Below are 22412 nucleotides of genomic sequence, written 5' to 3'. Positions count from 1 at the left end.
ATGGGTGGTTCCCTGCCAGGTGAGAGGTCCCTGAGCCAGTGTGTGGTTAATCTGAGTTGTAATATTCAGTTTCTATGAGTCCAGAACTTTCCATGTTTTAGCCTGCCTCATTGTTCCACTTTTCATCCATGTAAAAATGTTTTGTTGAAAAGGTGTATTAGTTTTTTCAAAGAAACAAAATGAGTAAAAGACAGGTAAAACTATGTCTGTAAAGGGATTTGTTTAAAGGAATTGGCTCATGTTCTTTAGAGGTTGGCAAGTTCAGTGTTTGCAGGAGATTCCTGCAGGCTGGAAACTGTTGGTCAGAAGATGCTGCAATCTTTAGATAGAATTTCTTCTTTTTTAGGTAAAAGTCACTGTTTACTTCTAAGAATAGAAAAGCCAGGGCCACCTACATTCTTGACTTAAAGTCAGTTGACTGCAGATGTCAGCCCCATCTACAAAATACCTTCCAAGTAACAACCTAGATTAGTGTTTGGGTACTCTAGCCCAGCCAAGCTGACACATTAAAACCATCTATCAAAAAAGTATGAACTTAAAACTAGACATAAAGTTTTCATCAATTGTAGGAATATTAAACTCCTAAAAAAAGACAGCATAATACACAAATGCTTCGAAGACCATTTCAGAAAGTCAACTACACATTGATATTTTTGATGTTGAAGAATTGAAATATTATTTTTTTTCTAAATTAGCAAATTGGTTTGAGTCTTCATGCTTTGTGAAAAGAAGTATTGCATCTTAGATTTCCAACTTTTAGCATTTAACCCCTTTATTTCTGTAAATAAAGTGAGCAACAGCCTAATTTGAGTAAGAAGAACATTCAAGTTGACACAATCCCTAGAGCACCAACAGTTTTTTTATGTGCTTCAGTGTCTCTATTGATAGAAAGCTTTAGTTAACTTAATCAAAAACACCTGTTTATAGCAGATGCTCTGGATCCAAAGGGCTTATGTACACAATTATGAAAACTTTCATTTTCACACAAAAAGAGTAATGTAATAGAGGTGTGGGATGCCCAGGGACTCCAACTCTACCCTCTTGTTTTATTTACAAATCCACCTACCTAATGTAACTCTTCCTTGCAGCTAAGGAAATGAGAGTCACTCCTGAAGACCTGGAAAAGTCAGTGTCAGGTCCCTGGGGGTGGCTGCCTTTGTCTTCTCTCCAGATATGCAAATTGCTTATCTCAGGGCAGGGATGTTGACACAACTCCAAACAAATGTGCTTATCTTTACCATTAGCTCCATGAACAACACAAATCAGCATAGTTTCTGACCCAATTACATTTTTGGCTACCTGCCTTTCCAATAGGCTGCCAAAAGATACTACAAAGAATTCCTAACTTCTGCTAACATTTCCGAACCTCTTGAAGTCCAGCTGAGAATTCTGTGCACCATGCCTTCATGGAATGTGAATGTTTGTCACCTACTGAGCTGACATATTGTCACTTGGTTTCTATCATTTATTATGGCAGAATTGCCTGATGAATTAGTTTTCTCTGAAAGGGTGACTCCACACTAAAGTAAACAGAACTGTTAAGTCAATATTTTTATTAGTATAAATTAATTGCACAAAGGAATTTCATTGCAATATTTCCATACATGCACATAGTGTACTTTGGTCGAATTCACCCCTTGTATTTACTTTTTCTTAATCCCCACCCTACCCTTTTTTTTTAAACAGTTTTGGTGGGTTTCATTATGCTATTTTTATGTGCATATAAAAATGTACTTTGATAATATTCATTCCCCCATCATCCTCTACTTTCCCCTTCCCCCTCTTACATGAGTCCCTTCCCCCCAACATTCTCCCTTTTACATTAATGGCTTATTATTATTGTTATTAATTTTTATCATTATTTAGGACTAGATTCCACATATGAGAAGAAATGTGATGTTTGTCTTTCTGAGCTTGGCTTACCTATCGTAACATGATGATTTTCAGTTCTGTCCATTATCTTGCAAATGACATAATTTCATTCTTTTTTGCTGGCTGGTACAAATGTATACAAATACCACATTTTCTTTATCCATTCTTTGTTTGCTAGGTACCTATGTTGATTTCATATCTTGGCTATTGTGAATGGTGCCACAGTAAACAAGAGCATGCAGGTGTCTCTATTTTATGCTGTCTTACATTCCTTTGGATATACGCCCAGGAGTGGTGAAGCTGGGTCATATGGTAGTTCTGGCTTTAGTTTCTTGCAGAAACTCCATAATGATTTCCATAGTGACTTCGTTAATTTACATTCCTACCAGCAAAAGGAAATATTTTTATGTTAAATTCTGTGCTCAAATATAAATAGATTAACCTATTACAGTGCAGTTCTAATAAGCCAACAAACATTGGAACTTCTTTAATTTTCTTTTTTAGAAAAAGAAATTCAGAGTTCTAGATGGAAAATGAGGCTATTAATATTCTTCATGAAAGTAATTTTGATAATTTTTGAGAAAAACCTTAACACGTTAGGACTCTAGATTTGGTGCTGCAACTGACAGGGTATTGAAGAAGATAGTCACATTTCTGGGCCTGTTTTTCTTGTGGTGTTCATGGATCAGCAAAATGAAAAGCAAGAAATGTTGATACATCACCACCATCTTTTTTTTTGGCCAAATGACATTGAAAACATATTAACTTCTACCTACTCTCCTCATCATTTTATTAAAGAAGTGGAAAAACATGAACTCAGAATATCAGTCTTTTGAATGGAATTAATTTAGACCAAAAAAAATCACTATGTTGTCCTCATTTCTTTCATTTCTCATAGACTTGCAAAAAAAAAAAAAAATGAAAACCAAGTACCCAGCCTCCAGCAACATTTTGGAAGCACCAGTGAAAATGGTCTTTAAGATTTACTCTCCTGGGACTAAATTGGAGACTATAATTTTAGAATCTCATTATTAACTGATTACTTCCCTTGCTTATTTTTTGTTTTAATCTATTTCCAATCCACTTTCCAACAGATACTTTTATATACTTGCCTAAATTTCTATGTAAGGATGCATTTACTTTTCTGTAGACAAAGGCATTTCTCTTTGTTGTGTGGTTATATCTGTGAGATAGTAATAGCTATATACTATATTAGACCTTCCTTATCAGGTCATTATCAGAGCATATAAACTTCAGGGAATAGGCTTCAAGGAGGACAAACATTCTCTTCTGTAAATATAACATCCGACCCAGAGAACACCATGATTTGTTCCTTAAATAGAGCTATATAAATAATCTACCTGCTATTTGGAGAAATGGCATGCTCTTCCTAAGAGCATTTTATAGGCAAATAAAATCTAGCCTTAACACTCACTTCCTTGCCATTTTAAAAGAAGAATAATGTACAAACTTTATCTTCTTTTTATAAGTGACTTTATGCTTATAAATCCTAAATACTGTGGCTTTGAGCTCCACTGAATGAAAGTACAGTTTATGCCTCCAATGAATTCTCTTACACTACTATACTATGTGTCTTCCATGGTTAACATTTTATGTACTAAAAATTGTACTATTTTGCTAGCTTTATTTGATGTGATCTTTGCAATAATGATATTAGGATGTGAACATCTTTGAAGTTCATTATTCTGCATACCATTTTTTAAAATGAGGAGACCTAGTGAAATACTTTGCATAAACAGAGGTAGAAGAGCCAAACCTGAATCCAGACTTTCTACCTTAGAGCCCATCTGTTTTTGATCAGCCAGAACCACAACTTCTGTGGTTCTGTCTCCTTCCTGAATATTACACCATCTCACTCATCCTCTATTATTTTAACAGTACCATGCCTATGCATATACAACAAATTTATAGCTTCTAATGTACAGCTATTTCCAAACTTGAAATTCAAAGTTTTGACAGGTTCTGCCAGGAATCAGGGGGTAGGGGAGGTGGCCCAAACAATGTATGCACATGAGAGTAAATATGAAAAAAAAAGTCAGAGTTTTAGAATTAGGGTTTATTAAAAGGAAGAAAGCATTGAGTGAATCTTGAGAAATTTTTTCTTCAAATATAGTTCATCATTTGATTTCAAGATTTTTTTTTGTCTTGTAGAAATCTTGTTTGTATTTAGATTCTAATTCATTTAAAAATGCTTTTGCTGTGAAGTGCTAAGTGATGTGGTTCTCCTTATGATAGAAATTCAATGCCTATATTATCTATTTGATTGTATACTATTTTGTGCCTCTTATACTTATCTAGCCATATTCTACAGCTATATAATATTGTATTATTTCTTCCACAAGGTGGAAGAGGGTTTACTTCTTACTATGCTTACTCTATGCTTTGTTTATTTCTACACGACATCAACACTTAAAATAGGGTATCGGCAAACAAAAAATAATGACAATCATGATAGCTCAAAGCCAAATTATATTTCATAAATTAACCTTAGTTTAATAATGGCACAGGTCAAGTTTGGTTAGAAATAGATTCTGAGGTGAAAATTTGCCTTCAGGTGGTTTATTGGTGAGTTCTCTTTTGTAATTTTGAAGGGTAAGAGAAGCAGGATTGAGTGCAGATGGTAGTTGTAGAGACCTCTGTCAATTCCCACAGAGGGCTCTGAAAGTTGGTTTGCACTTCAGAGATGTTCCAAATTGAGGCAAGAGGGCTGGGCCTTTTTATCCCCACTTCCACCCCCTATCTCAGTTATTTAGCGTGTATTCCTTGGAGGAACCACTGGAAGTTCTACAGGAGACTACACTACAGATGGAGGTAGGGATTAATGCTTTGACTCTTAATGGGGATATGGGCAATGCCTCCAGGTATTCATTGCGGTCTATCCAGCACTGCTCAGATCCATTTTGCTTTGTAAACAAGTTCATTCCTTGAAAGGGCATCTGTTTGCTTCCTGAGAGGCAAAGAGTTCAACATCAATTTTAGGTACTCACTTTCAACAAGTAATAGTAGGTTTCTTTTGCAGACTCATAGGGCTGAGGGAATCTAGAGACACAAAATGGTCAAGTACATTGACTATGGTGTTTCCATGCCAATTTTGAGGAGGCCTCTGGTTTCAGATTTCACTTGAGTTGGTAATTAATCATTCTCAACATTTTATTGACTTTCTCAAATGTCTCAACAGTTTTTGACAACAGCCGCTAGATAATTCTATGAGCTTTATAATTGCTACTTTTCCTAAAGCTGTCAAACTCCTGAGATATTTCCATTATCAGCATATTCTGCTCCACTGTATCCCATTCCAGTTCATCACTGGTGAGAATTTTAACAATTGCACATTGTGACTTCATGCCAAGGGCTCTTTGAACTTTAATATCAGGTCCTCAGTGTCATTGAATTGAGTCAACTCCAAAATTCCATTTTAAAACTGATTTCTAGAACAATCCTCTTAGGTTCTGATAGAAATTAAAGGGCAAGAACAACACCTCTAAAGAGGGAAGCAAGAGGTGTATCCATTATGTGATTCAGTTTTCAAGTAATCCCAAACTGACACAGGTCATCCCAAACTGACAATCACTGAATTGGAGCACCATCGTGTTGGGTAAGGCTGATCCCTTGGGCAGAGGATGATTCTTTGGAAGGAGGGACTCAGCTGTGAGCCATCAACAGGTAATGACCCTAACAACTAAGTGGTTGAATAATTTGGTCTGGAATAAAAGTCTGTACTTACTCTCTCAACTGCCTCTTTCAAAGTAAGTTCTTCATTATATGCCCTTCCAATAGGCTGCCAAAATATATTAGAAAGAGTTGATAATTTCTGTTACCACAGTATCAGCTGCAAATAAATATTGATTTGTAGCCCAGAAATACATCTATTATCTTCTTCAGATTCAGTTGTTTATTTATCTTGAACTCAACAAATATCTCAAATAACTAATGATTCCTCTTCAATCATCAGGCTGAATGATGGGGTTATAACTGTGTATGTGACATCACGACACCAAGAAAATTGTATCCAACACCTACTTTTAATTTTGTTCTGTTTTGGTTTTTGGTTTTTATTTGGGACAAGGGTCTTGCTATGCAGCCCAAGCTGGCCCAGAACTCATGACATTCTTGCTTCAGCCTCCTGAGTGCTGGTAATACAGTTGTGTACCACTATACCCAGTGTATCTACTGTCTCAATAGATCCTTCTCTAAGTACTAGATAAATCACAGTGAATAAGATAAAGAACAACTGCTCTCAAAGATACAACATATTATTTGGGAGAGATAGAAAACATAAGTTAGCAAGTAAAAGAAGGAGATCATTTCAGATATGCATAAGTGCTATGGATAAAATAACAAACAGTAATGTGATATGAAGCAATGTGGGGTAGAGGATGGTAGCAGATGGCATTTGAGCCGAGATTTGAATGATACAAATAAATATTCATGTCATAGCCTGAGGGACATGTGTTCAATCACAGACAAGAAGTGAATGCATGAAGGGGAATAGGAAGGAGGCTTATACATATGTGACTGGGCAGAATGAGGAGGGAGGGTAGATGGTGAGGTTAGTAACCTACGTTGAAGGCCATGATAAGAATTTTGGATCTCCTTAAGTACTGAAAATCATTAGAGGATTTTAAATAGGTACATACAAAATCTAACTTAAGTTTTTAAGAAAGAGTATTGTGGCTATAATTTTAAAAACTGAATATAGGGTATATTATTCTTTTTTTTTCTTCTTGAGACAGAATCTCACTACCTAGTCAAGCTGGCCTAAAACTCTACATGTAGTCCAAGTTGGCCTTGAACTCTTGATCCTTCTGCCTCAACATCCCAAGTGCTGGGATTTTAGGTATGCACCATCACACCAAAGTCTCATTAGTCTTTTGTTGTTGTTGGTGCTAATAACACAATAACACAGACTGAATAAGTTTTAAAGAAAAAAGGTTGATTTTGGCTCATGGTTCTGGAGGTCCAAGTTTGAGGGGCTACATCTGGTGATGCCCTTCTTGCTGACAGAATTCTGATTACACACACACACACACACACACACACACACACACACACTGTGTGGTTTCTCTGGATTCTCTCTCTCCCTCTTCATAAAGCCACAGGTGTTCATTCATGAGGACTCCATACTGATGTTATGATATAGTCTTTCTTATCATCCAAAGATCCCACCTCGAGACACCACAGTTGATAAATTTTCGCTTAATACCTAACAATGGGGATTAAATTCCAGCATGAGTTTTGGAGGAGACAAGCCACATTCAAACCACATGGGGAAAGATGTGGAAGAAGGTGCTCCAAGCGAAGGGATATTGCAATAGTCAAATATAGAGATATTGATGACTAAAGAACGTAATAACAGTGGAGGTGGATATCAAATGAACATTGAGCCAACATTTTGGAGACAGAATTGACCAATTGATAGATCGGGCACAGGAGTGAGGAAAAGAGAACCAAAGATGATTCTTTTTGCACTTGGGCATGTAACTGACAAACAAATGACATAATTATAAAAGTGGTATTTGTTCTGAGGATGATAAGATAGGGATTAATGGGAGAGACATTACTCTCAACTCTGAGATTTTATGGTCACAAAGGCTCTTTTGTGAAGGTGACTGCGGACAGACATCTGTGGCATGAGAATGAGCTGGTCCTGGACAGGGGTGAACACTCCAAAGGAAAAAGTCCTGACACCAAGGTGAGGGATTGGTATGAACAGGAAGGAGCTCAATAGTCCTGGAGAACAGTGAGGGTGGAAAATGCTCTGAGATACGGTTGGACAACAAAGCAAGTACCATAAAATAGCTCCTTACTAGTTTGTTACTAAACCTGCATTTAAACAGGCAAATTCATTGATTAGATTAAAAAGGTCTGATGGGAATTAGAAAATGACCAGCATGACTGCAGGCAGAGTAAGGTTTTTCAGAAGTCCCAGTTTCTGGCAGAACTGATATGTTTTACTACTTCTTATTTCCTAAGGCCATTTAAGACCTTCTAATTGGGCTTCAAGATTCCATGTGACTGAGTAAATTAAAACTTCATTTGTGGGTTGTAGTTTTAAATTTAGAATTAACTTTTGGCAGGTTTACTAACAATAATAACATAGAACACATGTAATGTTCAAAATGCTCTCCATTTTCAATATTTTTTAAGGCAATGCAAACAGTATTATACTCTTATTATCAATGAGTTAAAATGAGTCATGAAGTCAACCCCGCTCAAGAATTAAAAAAAATCTCTATACTATTCAATATACCACATTCTGTATTAAGGTACTTAGCCAAAATGAATTCCTAAATAGTGGACAAATTAGGATTAGAATTCAGGTTCCTTATTTCTTAGTCCAGAGTTCCTTCTGTTGCACCCTTTCTTCCTGTAAATGATAAGTTGCCACAGAAGATAATGTTTAGCAGAACACGATTTTGGATTCTTACTTGGTGTGAACAAGACTGCAGAGAGAAGTTACAGCACTCAGCACTTGTACAGTGGGAAGCAAACCAGAAAATTCATCAAAACTTAAAGCAGAATATTGTTTAAGTCTGTCTTTCTTATTCTCACTTCTAGTGTTTGACTTTTCTGGAAAATGCCCATTTTTCTAAGATTGAGAAAAAAATTAGGCTGTTGGTTTCTCTCACACCTACTGCCTCTTCTTTATTTTCATAATTCTTTCAATTTTAAGTTGAGTATAGGTTTTTTTTGGTACTATTTAGATCTTAAGGATCAGAATGGCAGAAATAACATCATCCATGAGCGTTGTACAGGATACAGTACACTGCGTGAATAGTTGGTAAATGTTTTACTTTGCAAGGTGACTTAGCTCTTTTCTTTTAAGGAAGCAACTATAAAAAAGACAGCAATTAATGGCTAATGTGTGCCCATCAAAAAAAAATGTAGCTATCCTATCTGAAGCTGTCTCAACATGTTCAAATGGGTATATGTGCATTGGAGAACTTATGTTGATGTGGTAAAAAGCATGTGCTAAAAACAAAGCTGCCGCTTCTTCTTTTGAAATTATTCTTTAAAAATAATAACCTGAAATTCAGATGAATAATTCTGCATACATCTTCCACTAGAGCATTATATCTTTTATATTAAATTTTTCTTCTGTCAGTGATGGTGTCTGTGTTTAGTTAGTTTTACATTAATGTAACAAACTACTAGAGATAAAGTAACTTAAAGAAGAAAAGTTTATTTTGGCTCATGGTTTCAGAGGTTTCCATGGTCACTTGGCCCCACTGCCTTTGGGCCTGTGATGAGTCAGTACATCATGGTGGGGAGTGTGATGGAGGAAGCTGCACATTCATTGGCATACAGGAAGCAAAGAGTTAAAAAGAGGAGGGGCTAGGATCCCATTGTCCCTTCATGCAGCAATGACCAGAATACCTCCCATTAAGCCTCCCAATGTCCTAAAGATTCCACCACCTCCAAATAGAACCATAAGCTGGGTAGCAAGTCTTCAACACATGGTCTTTTGGGGAACATTTTAAATCCAAACTATAGCAGTGCCTGTCTTCAAGGTACTCTAGTGCCTTTACATAGAAAAGCAGTTTGACCCTTCAACTGACTGTTTAGGTGCATGTAGTCTCCTTCACAGTACAAACTTCTGTGTCATGGATAGATAATTGTGAGATATCCATAAGGCCTTCAGTTTTCCTATCTGAAACAAAAGGCCACATTCCATCTTCATCTGGTATTATTTCAATAATAAGAAATAAAACGATTACTAAATTTTAATACTATAGGTAGAAAAGTTAGATGTGTGTTTAAGATATGTTGATTCTAGCAATTTGAAATGCTACTACTAATAACATAATAATAATTATTAAACAGTATGTAGCCTTTTATTTGAAATGTTTATTTGATGTGGTTGAAACAAGCTCTAAGGTGAAAGCCAATAATCTTCCATTTCTTTGTTCTCCTCCCAAAACCTTCCCAATGGATCACAGCTACTACCTGATACTCACCTAAAGTTCCCACTGGGAGTCCTGAAAAGACATGTTTGAAAACCTCTTTTCTTTGAAGTTTGCAAAGTTTTACATAGTATATAGTTCTGTACTTACTGTCATTCTGACAAATGATAAAAATGATAGTGTATGTTTTGTTATCCTAAGACCATGGAAAATATTCATCTATTCAACAGAACAGTTTTCACACACAGGCTATTATCAAAAAGAAGGATATGAAGAGTCCCAATGCAAAGAATTGGTAATATTTCATGGTCTGGAAATGTTATCCTGATTTGATCTTTATGCATCAAACACATGTATCAAATTATAATCCTATACTCTCTATATAAATACAAATACCATATCAATTAAAAAAAATAAAATTTTTCTGAAGTTGAGAAAAAAAAGTCTAAGGAAAACTCAAATACAGATATGCTCAGTGACTATAAAGAAGCAACTATCTCTTTGCTTGTGTCTTCTGTTGTATCATATGTGCAGCATGCATGCATCTGTACTTCCTTACCCTTCCCTGTTTTCAATGCTGAAATATTTTTATGATTCATTTCTAAAATAGCTATTCTACAATATACATTATAAAAAATAGGAATGAGCTTCAATTCACTGTACTGATGCTCTAGAAATTACTATGGAACCTCATTAAGAATATTGTCAGAAATTGAGAGGGCTTTGTTCTAGGCATGACATAAAATTTTTAAAATTGAATTTATTGCACAAACTTAAAACCAAAACATTGTATAGTCTCTTTGTGCTTTGGATGCAACATGTTTCTGTCTATTTGAATAAAAACTATTGGATGCACATTTCTTGGTGAGTTGTCAACAGTGAAGCATGAAAACAGATGTGTTTCTGCTATTTTCATTATTAGGGAAATAAAAGCAGCTGTGAAGGGCTTGTGTGCGAGGAAAGCTCTCAGCAAGTCCTCTGCACTCAGGAGTTGGAAAACCTGGCAGCGTAGAGCAGAATTTCCATAATGAACATCTTCAAAGGAGACCATCAGGGTGAATCCCAAGCATTGTGCAGGCTCCATTCCTTAAAGATTTGTCCATTCTGTTTTTCTGTTATCAAAGTTCTGTGTGTGAATACATGCTAAAGCCAGGTGTAGTCATGATGACCTTGGTTTGCATAAGACAAGAAGAAAGACTATTTTAGAGCTGTACTTTGTCAGAATTTGAGATCCTATCACTTAAAATAAAATGTTGCTTATCATATTTGTGGGGTGACAGGTAGAAGCGGATGATAGCACTTTGATATAGTTCTGCTAAGACTGTCTGGACAAGGAAGGTCAAATATGTGTTTTCTAGACACAGTACACACAGTGAGGAAAAAAATCCAGCATATTTGGTGAAAGAAAAACAAATCAAAGTGTAAAAACAGAGTCTTCTTTTATGCACTTGCAGACCTGACAGTAACCAGATGGTAAGTTGGTTTTTTTTTTTTTTTTTGGTATCAAATTGGTGTTTTATGTGCAGAAGGGCTATTTTGGATCCAGTTTAGGAAAACTGTCACAGAAGTTCACTTGTCTTAAGATTGTACTTCCTTCTGAAAGAGTCTGGTGTTTGTATTTGTGTGTGTGTTTTTATGTGTGAAGGGCACACTCTTTTTGTGTGTCTTGCATTAGTAGGGCTATTTATACATGTGGTTATCTTTTTCTGCCTTTATATAGAGTAGAAGTTATCCCTTGGCAAAGAGAACAGAGACAAAGTATAAGAATGATAAAATTGGGTTTCTTTGTTTGGAGCTGATGTTTGAATTGGAATTAGTTTGGTGATCAGAGTAAGAAAAGATTACAGTAGAGAAAATTAATAAAAGGGAAAAATGGCATATTTAATTGTGCTAATTTTCTAAACCCCACATTTACTGATTATATATTGAAAATTTTTCTCAAGGAGAGAAATTGAAATGATAGCCAGTCAAAAATCAGTAAATTCAAAGTGTACTTTTAACTTAAACAGATCCTATGCCTTTGTTTGGTAACTTTGAATATAGCTTATTACTGTCTCTCTGGTCAGAACCACTGAGCTATAGCCACAGGTGTTTCTAGTAGGAAACAACATTCTGAGTTTCTTGGTGTTCATTTTTATAAGCTGCTTGTGAGCCAAATCTCCTAAAACCCTTTGATTTGCTCTTCTTTTTTTCGTAAATTTCAAAAGACTATGTTTATGAAGTAATTTTAAGAGAAGAATGGGTGAGAAGAGCAAACGTAGCTATGGTTTCCAAAAAGCCTTGGCATAAACCCTGAAATTGCTGCCCACACAAGCAATTGTGGGGAGCTACTCGGGGAGAGGTTTTCCTTCCCAGGTGAATATTTTTGATCCCACAAGTTTAGCTGAAATGCTAATTATTATTTTTATAAAGTTCCCATTCTCTTCCTCTCTGTATTCTTTCTTTGCTCTGGCACTTCTGACTTTAGAATGGTGTTGCTGTTGGCTGATGCATGATCAAACTCAGATAAACATAGTATGAGAAAACGGTTTCAACATTACAATCATAGAATGGTTATTAAGAGTGCTGGTTCAAACATGCTGACCTACTCTCAAGGAAAAATTAACCAAATTTAACAAGTCTGATCAAGTCCTATTGACTTTTAAAGCCCAACTTTCAAAAATAACTATTTCTAGTTTGTCCCTACTTAGTCTCCGGACTGGCTGTAACTGTCTCTGAACTAAGTGGAACTCAGAGTACCCTTAAAAGCAGGAAGTGATGCCAGATGCCAAGGAAAGAAGGTATCAGCTGTAAGCTCTCCTTTTTCAAGGAGCATCCCAAGAGATAGCCGTGGCTCTGTAACCTCCACAGCAGGACCTGCTGGGACCCACATCTGAATCTGTCTCTTACCCACTTTCTCATATTCCTGCCTTCTCATGGGACTTTTACTCAATCCCCTTTCCTTTGAAATTCATAATGCTGCATTTGCCCTAAATTTCATTTAAGTACAGAGAATGTGAAGGAAAAGCAGCAGATTCCAAACTATGGCTATCCCAGATCCTTTACTATCTGCTGAAGAACTGAGTCCATAATGTAAACTTCCTCAACCTCCTTTTCTCCCCATCCTGATATGTTGACTTATAGGCACACTCTCCAGTCTAGAAGAAAAGGCCGATCTCTCCTCAAGGCTCATGATTTCCTCCTCTTTTAGGATGGGATTTTAAGCTATCCTCAGCCCCTCTCTCCAGGACCTTGACCTTTCTTCTCTTCACCTTTTCCTTTAGACTTTCTTGTAGTTCAATCTCTTCCACCCTTAAAAACATTCCCATCTTGACCCTACATTTCTGTTGTATTATTGTCCTGAGTTTCTCTCTCCCTCTCTCTGCAGACTTGATCATAGTACTTACTTAATGGGATACTTTCCCCATTCACACTTCAATGTGCTGCCATATGGCCTCTTTCCCCACCCCTCAGAGTAATTCTCTCAGACCACTGTATTCTCATTTTACTTCCCCATCTTCCCTTCTCAGTTTCATCAGGGACTTCTTTATTTCTCCCTTGTTTTAAACTTTGGATGATCTTCAGATTTTTTTCACATACTTCATGTGAGAGATGTCATTTTGTTTTAAAGTTTTAAGTATTTCCTGTTCACTAAGGACTTCTCCATTAGATTCCTCCAGTATAGAGTTCTCTTGAGAAAAAATATTGCCTGCATACCTTCTTCAACCATCTACACCTGGAATTCAGCAATTCTCTTTTATCTCACTACCTACCACATGGAATCACCCTCCTTTTCCAGCTCCTTCTCAAATGACCCTGAACTGTGCATTATCCATTTCTCTCACTGACCTTCCTGAAGATTTTATTTGAATATTTCTTGACTCTGTTATTACTATCTGAGCATCTCTTGCCTGGATTACTAAGGTAGCTTCTTATGTAGTCTCCCTGTGCCAGAGTTTTCATTCCTCCAATCTATGCCTCACACTGTTGTCTGAGTGGAATATGAAAAAAAATCCACTCTCCTACCATCCCATTCAAACCATTAAATGGCCCAACTTGACTAAATGTATACATTTCCCAACATCTGAACTGTAGTACATTTTCCATCCTTCTCCCAGTGTCAGTTTGTTGCCAATGTCTCTTATTATGCACCATCTTTCTCCCAACTTCATGCCCTTGTTCCTGCTGTTCCCACAGACTTGGATCTTCTTTCTTTCACATTTCCTTCCAATTTTTACTCATCCTTCAAGGTATCACCTTCTTCACAATGTCTTAAAGATCTCCAATCTGTATGGGTAAGATTCCTCCAGTGATTTAGGGCCTCATAATTGAAACAACAACTACTTTTGTACCTTAAACAGAAGTAATGATATACACTGACACTGAGTAGGTAGTCTTAGCAGATAGTTAGACTGTAGCTCCCAAGCTGCTATGTTTTTCTACTAGATATTGGACGGTAGGCCAAGCGTTAATTGTCAAGTTAAAGACGTTGCATTTTCATCTAGGGCAAATATTTCAAACACTCTCTATATATACCCATTGGGGTTGAGGGATGTGAGATGCATAGAACAGAGACACTAGTAAATAAAACAACAGTGATTTCAGGTTATAAAATTGTGTCTATAACTGAGGTTGTGATTTGTTCCGAAATAGAATCAAGTAGAAGCAAAAACTTGGGAAATCTACTAAGTTTTTGAGGAAAATTACTTGGTCAAAGAATCTACAAACTGAGTTTATAGAGACGTATTATGTTTCTAAATCAGTTAATTCTGTAAGCCAGACTGAGACTTCAAGAGGTAGGCAGTCATTAAACATACTTCCACTGTGGCTACAGAGAATAGACTTGAAAGGAGCTTCTCAAAAGCTAAAGCCGTCAGTCATGGAGGACCAAGAGCTAGAGAGCTCCTCACAGAAAAAGGACCCAGAGCAATTCCACTGGCTTTGTAAGGGGCTTACCCTAACACAAGGAATCTTTGCATTTCACATCCAATAGCCCTTGATAACCGCTATCAACAGATGACTGTTCAATCTTACCCATTTTTCCCTGTTTAAAGTTAGAGATTTATCAGTATTTATCTTACTATCATTCTATACTTATAAACAATGTGTATATTGGCGACTGGGGCATATACTTATTTTTCATTCTATTTTAGCTTATTTTAGTTTAGTTTTTGGTGGTACTGAGGTTTTTGAACTCAGGGCAAGTGTTGCCTTTCATTTTATAAGTTGCCAGATGTTCAGTGTGACTTGGAGGTAATTTAATGTGCTTTATATGAAAACAGTACCATAGACACTTGGGTAAGCACAAGTTTGTATGGTGATTATAGGACAGATGATAAGGTATACTCTTCTCATCCATGGTAATAGAATTTTACCTCTTACAAGGCCATCCAAAGTAGAGTGTATTTTTTATCTAGAAACCCTACAGCTGGTTGTGGTTACATGACTTGGTTATGGTTTCTAGAACAGAAAGTGCGTATTCACCAGTTTTTTTCCCTTAAAGGGATGTCCTCCCCTTGCTCTCTGTCTCTTTTCCAGATATGGGAAGGTAGGTGTTAGGGCATTGATTCAGAAAATGGATACCATATGTCGTGACATTGAAAGCAATTAAGTAGATGGAGCCTTTGCCATTAATGTTTATGGAGTTACCTTGTAAGCCAAGTGACTTTTTAGAGGGGATCTCTGTATCCCAGAATCAGACTAAGTTCATACCAGTGTAAAATAAATGAAGAGATAGCATCCAGATAATCAAGCATGATTAATTCAACTTTATTGTTAAAGAGACTTTTTTGTTTTTTACTTTCTCAAAAGTAGTTCCAAACTTTCTCTGGAGTCTACAATAATAAAGTCATTCATACACAATCATTTTTCTTTTTTTCCATGCTCATTTTTTAAGAGGTGGGTGAAATGTGAAATGGAAGTGAGCACAATTGGAGGACAGATGAAAATAAAACAATTTCCTCTTTGGAAAAGTATTTATTATGCCCCATTTGAGTTGAAGTGGCAGGTATTTATATTATTAGGTAATTACTAATTTATAGTGGTCAAGATTACCAAGAGTTTAATTGTAAGTGAGTATAAAAATGATGAAAGGCAACCTTAATTTGATAAATCTAGGGAAAAAATACTATTAGGCACATTATGACAGAGCTAGACTATTGCAGGCCAAGAATTTTCTTGGCCATGGAAATATAGAAAGTTGTAAAGACAAGTTCATTTGAATGTGGTAGATGTATTGGCAGAAAAACAGATAATTCTCTTTTTATTTGTGTCCTCTTCTTCTTGAGATATTACCTTGAATTATGTAGGTGAACTCTAGTTTCTGCTACATATATTCTTTCAAGAAAGAGGCAGTGAGGAATTTGAATTCAGAGAAGCTGATGAAGACAAGCAGAGATGGGAGGGTTGTCGTAACAAGCCAAAAAATTTTGGCAGCCATCAAAAGGTGGAAGAGGCAAGGAATAGATTTTTCTCTTAAAATCTCTGGAGTAAACTTGGCCTTCTTCACACCTTGAGTTTTAAATTCTGACACCAAGAACTATTAGAGAAAAATTTCTGTTGTTTTAAGCAACCAAGGTTATAGTAATTTATTACAGCAGCCATAGGAAATTAATACAATGGGCAAGTTATAACTACATAATATATATTAAATTATCTTCTTTTACTTAAGTATATACATCAAGGTTACTCATTGATTCATTCTTCCCTTCATCCCATAATTAGTGCTCTTTTCTGATGATTGACTGAATGTGTATGATGTGTGTGTGTATGTGCATAGTACTGCTGACTCTGTCTTTTCAGTAGTTAAGCAGACAAGATGATACCATAGAAACCTTTTCTACATGTCTCATTCTTTCCTGCACTTCATGCCTTTAGTTTTTCTAGTCAAATTTTGTTAAAAAAAAAAAAAGTATGAGCTATGGGTTAATTATTTGAAACCTTGAAACTACTTATTAACATTCTTCTTTGCTGATACATGCAAAAACACAATTACTATTCCACTGGGCCTGGCAGCATGACAGACATTTGATAGATAAAATTATTTACAATGTAGTCCATTCTTCTAAGTATTGCAGAAATGTGTATTAGGGTCAGGTTATATGTTTTAAGAAAGCAGGCCACTTAGATTTAGAAGTTAGCAAGTTAGTGTACAGATAAGATCAGTAAAAATTTTCAATAAATATTAATCTCTAATCAGAAGCCTACAGTTTCAAGAATATTTTCCATTCCCAGTTTACCTACAGTTCCTGATGGAACACCTGACAACAAATAGCCATTCAATAAATTATCATTGAATATAAAAATATAAAGTTAAGGTGGCTTCCAGAGCTTACAGTGTGAACACATGAAAGCAGCAAATTGGCAGAGAGGAGAAATTTAAGTGAAAAATGAGCTATATCACAAATATTCAAAATAAGGAAGGAACACTTGAAATCACAGGATATAGTATTTAGGGATTTATAGTCTAACCCAGTGATGGTACTTACTTTCTCATCACTGTGACAGAATGATATAAACAACTTAAAGGAGGAAAATATATTTTGTCTCACAGTTTCAGGTGTCAGTCCATTGTGACAGGGAGTATGTGGCAAAGCAACAATGTTAGCTACAAGGGTAATTTTAAACTTTCTAGTGATCACATTAATAAAAGTAAAAAGAAACAAGTAAAAATAATTTTTATATAATTCATTTAAGCCAATATATCCAAAATATTTTCATTTCAACATGTAATAGTGTTAGAATAACTGACATCTGCTGCATTCTTCTTTCATGTCAATTACTTGAAATTTAGTTTGTATTTTACACTTATAGCACAATATGCTTAACATTTATAGCATGCTTACAATCATATTTCCAACAGAGTAGTCACATGTATTTCACAAATTTACTATTTAAATTCTCCTTGATATGCTATTATACCCAAATAAACTGATCTTAAATTGATAGCACTGTAAGTAAAATACATTTTTCATATACATCATAGCTTAGCAACACAGTACACTGTAGAGTACCAGTTGTGTATTTTGTGATTGTGTAGCTCAGAGGGAGCTGTGGCTCCCTGCTGTTTCCCAGCATTGTAAGAACTTACTGTACTTCATATAACTATCTTAGGAAATAAAAGAAGTCCAAAATTAAAAATAAAGTTTCTACTGAGTACATATCTGTACCATTGTAAAGCCACACTATTGTTATGTCAAACCATTACTGGGGACTGTCTGTATAGAGTATGGCACATCAAAATACAGAGTAGGGCTCAATAGTCATGTGTGGTTGGTGTCTACTGTTTTAGATGGTGCATATCAAATATCTACAGGGAAGCAGAGACCTGGAGGTAGCTAGTGCAATACTGTGCTGTTATTGGAGTATTAGCATGTATCTGGAAGTTCACATACAAGTGGCTTAGGCATATCAGATTTCACTATCTGTGGAAGGGACTCCAGATGAGACTGCAAAATTGGAAAGAGTGGTAAGAGTCAATGATAGAAATTTCATAATGAAGAGTGGCAATAATACCCATATGCAGAAATGGGAAGTCCAAAGCTGAAAGCTGTGTTTTTTTGTTTTTCTGTTTTGGTGGTACTAGGGTTTGAACTCAGGAATGCACACTTGCTAGGCAGGCACTTTACCACTCGAACCACTCCACCAGCCTGAAAAATGTGTTTTTATGGTACAAGAAAAGAAAATAAACCTACTTCAGGTAGATCACTAAAAAAGTTTATGTATTTAAGCTCTACCAAAAGCTGAGGGTGCTCCCTGCTTTCTTCTGGTTTTCTTTGCACTGCCTCAGTAGGAAAAATTTATCGTATCAGAAGTTCTTATGATTTATTATATACCTAGCAGCACTTTTCATTTGTTGTACCTCAAAACTTAAAGTAATGGCTTCCATTTTTGTCACCTTGAATTATGAATGGGTCAAAATCTTCAAAAAAGTATATGATGGCAGTGATCATTAAGCAGACTCAATGACAGCACTCTGACTTTCCCTTTCATAACTGTCACAAGCTCAGATCGCACACCAAATGGAACCCTGGCACCTTTATTTGATAAGGACACTTATTAGAGCGAGGGGTGGGGCACTATTCATTTACATCCTCTGATAAAGAAACAGAAATAAGGACGTGTAGGAATGGATAAAAAACTGCCTGGGTTTTGTCCATAGGACATACATAACTGCAACTAAAGTAGTATTAGCCTTTCTGGGAAAAACTCAAAACACATTTTTACATGGAGAATTCATGATTAGATTTTTCTATTCACAAATGATATAATGGAGTTTTATTTATATATTACTTTCTGATGGAATATTTCAACCCTTATGAAAGGTATTTTATGAATTTTTAATTGTTTATTCATTTATTCATATGTGTATACATTGTTTGGGCCATCTCTCCCACCTGCCCCGCCCCCAAACCAGGCAGAACCTGTTCTACCCTCTTCTCCAATTTTGTTGAAGGGAAGACATAAGAGATAATAAGAAAGACATAGCGTTTTTGCTAGTTGACATAAAGATAGCTATACAGAGAGATTTCTAGCATTGCTTCCATGCACATGTATATTACAACCTTAATTGGTTCATCTCTACCAGACCTCTTCACTACTTCCCCGTCACCTTCCCATAGGGACCTTTGTCAGTTTAAGATTACTATGTTAGCTCCTCTGCAGTGGGGACATCAAACACTTCCAAGTTTTGGGTTTCCTACATTTCCCTATTCTTCCTGTATGAATTCTCCCCTTAGTGTGTAACCCATGTCCAACAATATTCCTGCATTTGTTTTATGTCTAAAGTCCATATATGAAGAACATACAATTTTTGGCCTTCTGAGCCTGGCTAACTTTGCTTAAGATGATGTTTTCTAGATCCATCCATTTACTTGCCATTGACAAAATTTCATTCTTTTTTTGTAGCTGAGTAAAATTCCATTGTGTGTAAATATCACATTTTTTTTAACCCGTTCATCTTAGCTGTTTCCATAGCTTGGCTATTGTGAACAGTGTTGCAATAAATATGTGTGCGCAGGTGCCTTTGGAATAATCTGAGTTGCATTCCTTGGCATGCAGAAGATCACATTAAAAGCAAAAAGTCCTTTTACATATTAAATCAATGAGCTGGGTGAACAATGGGTTTCACTATATCTGTAACATCTGATGGCATTATATGCAACAAATAACATTCTTTGTCTATATTGCCTTCTTTTTTACATTAGCTTGATTATGTTGCTTAATCACCTAAAAAGATAAAATATTAATGGTATTATTGAGAGCTTTTCTTTGACATTTAATAAGCATCTAATGAGTTTCCTTGATGTACATTTCCATAAAGAAGCTAATTTTTTTGTGTATGCTGAGTGGGGGTACATTGTAGCATTTATAAATGTTCTTATAATGTTTCAAATACATCATACTTGAATTCACCCCTCCACTGCTCTCTTTCATCTCCCCTCTCCTATTCCTGGAACAGTTTCAACAGGTATCATTTTTGCATTTACATACATGTGTATACATTATTTGCACCATATTCATCTTCCTACCCCTTTCCCTGCCACCTCCCCCTCCCACTGGTGCCAACCTTCCCCCCATCCCCTTCTTACCTCCCAACCCCCATCCCCCCACCCCCCTCACCCCCACCCCCCCACAACCCTACACCCCTGCCTCGGGGCAGAACCTGTCCACCCTCTTGTGCTCCAATTTTGTAGAAGAAAACACATAAAAGATAAAAAGAGAATCATGGCATTTTTGCTGATTTGAGATAGAGATAGCTACATAAGGAGTTTCCTTGTGTTGCTTCCATGCATATATGCATTATTGGTTTATCTCTACCAGTCCTCTTCACTCTTCTCTAGTCCACATCCCATCATGACCCTGGCCAGTTTAAGATTTCTATACTCATTCCTGTACTGTGCATACATTTCACGGTAGTTCTGGACAGTTTACAGGAATATCTGAAGTTCTCTGTGTCAGTGGTCACTGTTGCATGGCCTTGTTTAGTACATTGGGATTTGGTGCTTAGAAGGAAAGCTGCCTAAAAATTAGTCAAACAATCCTACAAATCCTTGAGAATTTAACTTAGAAAACCTTGACTATTTAAACGGGTAAGAAGCTATAAATCAGAAACAACTGAGGCATCATTAAGTGATAAGACTTTTATTTTTGTGCTACCAAGCATGGTCATCAATAAAAGTAAAATAATAAAATAAATGAATGAAGAAAATTGTTGGAACCTGCTTTTCAAATTTGCTGCCATCACTTTCAACCAACAATTTTGTTATACTCCATCTGCTAATGATCTTATACCACTGTGTATGTTTATTTTATGTACAGAACTGTTTCCTCTGCTTCTTCCAAGTTATTTTCTTGGAATATTTTTGAGAGAACCAGAAACAAATGGTTTGACAAGAAGGAAATGTCAAAGTCATTCCATGATAATGGAGGAAAGGGGCTTAGATATTTTGCATTAGCCCAGGCTTCTCTACTTTTACTTAAGAGGGGGGTAGGTATTGCTTTTAAGTTTTGTTGTGTTGGTTTTATCTAGTTTTCTTTTTTTTTTTTTAAAGACAAAAATATGGAGGAACACTTTGAGAGATTAAATAATAGACCAAGGGTATGTTAAGACAGCTAGTAACTGCATTTGGTAATTATGTCTACACTAAGAAGAGCACAAATCTAGTATGTAATAATTAAGAAGAAGTAATAATAATTAAGGAAAAACAATTAAAATTAATTGATAACATTTAAACCAGCTACAGTTGGTTAATAAAGTTTCTTTTTTAAAAGGAGGGGGAGTTATTACCAAGGCCAAATGAAAAAAAAATAGTCAGATTTATGTTTAAAGTTAATAACACCTATAATTTTAACATGCTCTGATGTAAGCTTCACTGTCAAGTTGTTTAAAAAAAATGAAAAAAAGTCCTCAATCTCCATTTATAGGAGTCAGTGGCCTGGAGCAAGGCACTCTGTAAGGATGAAAGAGGAAAAAGAGCAAGATTAGTGAACTTGTGTGTCCCTCTGCCATGCCACCAGACCATGGGACCTGCAAATCCCAAGAAAAAAAGGAGACTCAGACAAGGTCCCTTGGGATTAGGCATGCACATTAATGGCCTTACTAATTGTTCCAAGGGGTCCTGTGATTGGGGTTGAAGCCAAAAAAGCCTCTAATTAGGTATAGTTTCAATGCCAAGTTCCTTAGTAGGAGCATGTGAAAAGGCTTCTTTTGACTTTTGATCAAATCCATTTAAAATCTTTGCCATGAGACCCTAAAAATCACCATCAAACTATGTCTGGAATGTCTCATACCTTGGATGTACTAATATTAGGTACTTGTTCTTACTATAGTTTATGACGAATTGGGCCACAATGGATTCAAAACAAAATATTGCTGTGGATCCAGGTAGAGATAGGGTATCCATTTGCATTTTCCAATAGTGCAAACTCTGAGCTTTGGCGGCAGGGGACTTTTGTAACAACTCTGTGTGGGTGCAGAGCTCCACACATAGAAACCTAAATTTAATGAATTTTTTTTGATTGGATGGATAAATTAAACAACAGATTTCTTGAGTTTGCAAAGTAAAGTATGTACCAAACCAATAGATAGTCTAAAGTCTGGTAGACTCTTTTCTATCCTACTTTCCTAGTTACCCA

General features: G+C 36.1%; 1 long non-coding RNA gene across 4 annotated transcripts in view; it reads right to left on the bottom strand.

The window, feature by feature from the left end:
- LOC141423965 (uncharacterized) overlaps positions 1–22412 on the bottom strand; it is a 76304-nt gene that overhangs the window by 30858 nt on the left and 23034 nt on the right. The gene's annotated exons all lie outside the window — the stretch shown is intronic.

The sequence above is a fragment of the Castor canadensis genome, chromosome 1 (assembly GCF_047511655.1).
Source record: "Castor canadensis chromosome 1, mCasCan1.hap1v2, whole genome shotgun sequence".
Classification (NCBI taxonomy): Eukaryota; Metazoa; Chordata; class Mammalia; order Rodentia; family Castoridae; genus Castor; species Castor canadensis.
The sequence above is the reverse complement of the archived record's forward strand: the minus strand, read 5'-3'. Positions and strand labels throughout refer to the sequence as shown.